Source organism: Hippocampus comes, unplaced genomic scaffold, assembly GCF_001891065.2.
Source record: "Hippocampus comes isolate QL1 unplaced genomic scaffold, H_comes_QL1_v1.1 scaffold236, whole genome shotgun sequence".
Classification (NCBI taxonomy): Eukaryota; Metazoa; Chordata; class Actinopteri; order Syngnathiformes; family Syngnathidae; genus Hippocampus; species Hippocampus comes.
Window position 1 is genome coordinate 293,515 of NW_017805879.1, and position 3,861 is coordinate 297,375.

General features: G+C 45.5%; 1 protein-coding gene across 1 annotated transcript in view; it reads right to left on the bottom strand.

The window, feature by feature from the left end:
- The window catches only part of LOC109527207 (gastrula zinc finger protein XlCGF8.2DB-like), a 16,318-nt gene that overhangs the window by 11,312 nt on the left and 1,145 nt on the right, over positions 1-3,861 (bottom strand). The gene's annotated exons all lie outside the window — the stretch shown is intronic.

Sequence of the window (3,861 nt, forward strand, 5' to 3'; positions counted from 1 at the left end):
TTTGACAGACAACGGGAGTGACACGGCGAGGTTTTTCAGGCCTTGCTTGCAAATCCCAGCGCCCCAGGCATTTTTTTGCTTCGTGCCGCGACAGCGGGATGAAGCGGCGGCAACCATTAATTTCAAGACATCGCGCATGTGCAGGGGGATTTTTTTTTTCAACTCTTCCTTTTAATCCGCACCACTCCCGGCCTGAAAAAAATGCAAAACGGCAAGGGGAGCGGATCGGATCACTTTCAGACGGTCGCGCATTGCCGAGGCAACGTTTGACAGACAACGGGAATGACACGGCGAGGTTTTCAGGCCTTGCTTGCAAATCCAGGCACTCCGGCCATTTTTTTGCTTCGTGCCGAGACAGCGGGACGAAACGGGCGGCCACCATTAATTTCCGGACATCGCGCATGTGCGTGGGGATTTTTTTTGAGTTTTTGCTCTTTATCCGCGCCACTCTCGGCCCTGAAAAAAATGCAAAACGGATCGGATCACTTCAAGACAGTCGCGCGATGCCGAGGCAACGTTTGACAGACAACGGGAGTGACACGGCGAGGTTTTTCAGGCCTTGCTTAAAAATCCAGGCACTCCGGGCATTTTTTTGCTTCGTGCCGCGACAGCGGGACGAAGCGGGCGGACACCATTAATTTCAAGACATCGCGCATGTGCACGGGGATTTTTTTTTCCGCTCCTCCTTTTAATCCGCACCACTCACGGCCTGAAAAAAATGCAAAACGGCAAGGGGAGCGGAGCAGGTCACTTCCTGACAGTCGCGCATTGCCGAGGCAACGTTTGACAGACAACGGGAATGACACGGTGAGGTTTTCAGGCCTTGCTTGCAAATCCAGGCACTCCGGGCATTTTTTTGCTTCGTGCCGAGACAGCGGGACGAAACGGGCGGCCACCATTAATTTCCGGACATCGCGCATGTGCGCGGGGATTTTTTTTTTCAGCGTTTAGTTTTTATCCGGGTCACTCTCGGCCCTTAAAAAAATGCAAAACGGATCGGATCACTTCCAGACAGTCGCGCGATGCCGACGCAACCTTTGACAGACAACGGGAGTGACACGGCGAGGTTTTTCAGGCCTTGCTTGCAAATCCCGGCATATTGATAATTAAGAATTCTGAAACTCAAAAGTATAATGTTTCAAGGGTAAATGTTTGAAAACTATGCATTAAGAATGAACATTACATCAGCAGCTGTGTACTCCAGGTTTATTCCAAAAAATAAATGGATCACATGACAACAGCTAAGCTAAGCTAGCCGAGACGACACTCGAAGTCGGACGGACACGTTTTTCTGCCAATCTGTTGCCCTTTTTGTCCAAATATATTTTTTACGACAACTGTCTTGTCCACGGTGTCTTTTATTCGTTCCACTCGGGTTTAGCAAGTGTGTTTATAAAGAGACGAAAATCTCTTCACTGTTACTAGTGTTCGTGTCTCAACATGGCTATACTCGTGAAAGCAAAACAACGAACTCAAACGCGTCTTCGTTCAATGTTGTCAACTAATATCAGGATTAATTTTAGGCAAATTTTCCTCAATTCTCCGGAGAGATTTTCATAAAAATTTGAAAAACCCGGAATTCCGGAAAAATCCGGAGGACTTTCATCTCTGATGTAAGTAAGCCATGTAGGGTAGCCAAAAACGAAAATGACAAAAACAGGGCTAATACTAGGGAGCGTGTAACCGAGGCTGCCATACTTGTCGGTGCCTGATGATAAACTCCTGTCTTGCATGGTTTCTTACGTTTCGACTGTGAATAATGATGACGATAATAATACATCGTGTAAAATCATGGTTGATAAAAATTATTCAGATGAAGGTATTATATGAATTAAGGACAATTATATACAATTACATTGTGATGCATGAAGATGGATATATATTTATATTTGTTGCAATTATGTGTACTTTAGGTTATTGCCTGCTACTCTGATGCTGCTTCAATAAATGATCAAACAAGTACAAAGCGAGTAATCCTTCCATGTTGACTGACAATCCCTATTCAGAGGGCTGTGAAAAAATGGGAATAACTGAACACACACACACACACACACACACACACACACACACATAAACACAGTTTGAACAATTGTATTGCATTTTTATGTATGAAAAGTGCGATATAAAGTTTGGTTGATAAACACAGAGCCAGGCGTTTCATAATCCTCAAAGTGTGGATAGACTGTGTGTATACACACACACACGCTGCGTACAAGATGGGAGACATCTAGTGATGGGTCCATGAGGCCTCATGAAGCGTGTTGACACAATGACACACTGTGTTGATACAGTGTCGCTGACCACTGACACCTGCTGGACTTTCAAAATTCCTGCAGGCAAACCACTTGACTGAACTGACTGATTTGATGATGAAGTCTGTACAATATCATTCACATCTATGCATTCATATTGTATTATTCAATATGTTTGAATAAGGTGAAAATTATGTAAATGAGGATGCTTGTGGGCTTTGTCTTGTCAATTTTTTATTCAGCAAAATAAGTTGCTCCAGTGTTTTGAATTTCAGTCTGTTGTATTGCTTGCATGCTATTTCCCCTGTTGTGGAGAACACACGCTCGCATGGCACTGGTGATGCCGGTGTATAGAGACACTGCTTTGCGAGGTGGGAGAGGTTTGGAAAAGTAGTGTGTTGGTCCTTCGATTATAACAGCGGATCTTGACTGCGTGCAATTTTCCCCTCTGCCAGGTATCGCATCTGCTGTTGCATTTCTTCCCAGTCTCCCTACCTCATCATCCAAATATTGCCACAGGTCATCTAAAAAAACCAAACCTAACAAATTTGGCATTTAGAACAGTTTCAAAAAGACAAACTAATAATGATGAGTAGCATGCCAGATGCAGTTGCAGAGGTGCTTTTGTTGGTATATATTTCTATATGGAAAATTCGACATTTCACCTGCAATAAAATATGTTAATAGTAAACTAAGAGTTACCATGAAATTAATTTGAATTAGAATGAAATAAGACATGTCAAAGATCCGAGAGGCACTTGGTGAGACAAGGAGATTTGAATAAATACCTTATTCTCCAAAAGGAGATCAAAATGGCTCGACACGGCAGACAATTTACGTTTCTCCGGGAGCTCCACAATATGCACGCACTGCAGCAACATCACTCGAGTGAAGCATGCCTCAGCAGTTGCTAGTCCGCTGCTTTCTGCTGTGTGCGCATGAGCGCGAGCACATACTCAAGGCGCCGATGCAACCCACATCACATATCAAAGAAGCTTTGAACTACGACAACAGCTAAGCTAGCCTAGCCGACACGACGCTCTGAGTCAGACGGACACGTTTTTCTGATATTCTGTGTGTTTTCCTTTTAGCCCAAATATATATTTTTATTCGAGCGAGGGTGAGGTCTGGCTTGTTTCGGCAGGCGGCATCGCGTCGCTCGACGCACTTCCTTATAAACACAGTATGGCGGGCTTTTGCGGTGTTGACACAGCCTGGACTGAGTCGACACAGCCTGGACTGAGTCGACGCAGCCTGGACTGTGTCGACGCAGTTCATGTGTTGGTCACGTGATCGTCACGAAGCAGCACACGCACCGACACATGGATTGCTCTGTGAGCTCAACACATGCGTCGACACATTGGTGTTGCTGGACCCATAACTAGAAACAGCATCTGAAGGCTGTTAAGAAAGAGTACGAAACAATAATCAGTGCCATATGAGCGTGTGTTCTCTAGTGATGTGCCCGACTGTGCCGAGGCTCCGATGCGTGTGCCGAGTAAACCAGAAGAAAATCTGCGAAGCGCGCTTCGAGGCATGTGTCGATTTCGCTTGTGGCCACGCCCGATGCCTCGGAACGCGCGTTGCTCCGCCCGAAGCTTCGTGAGAC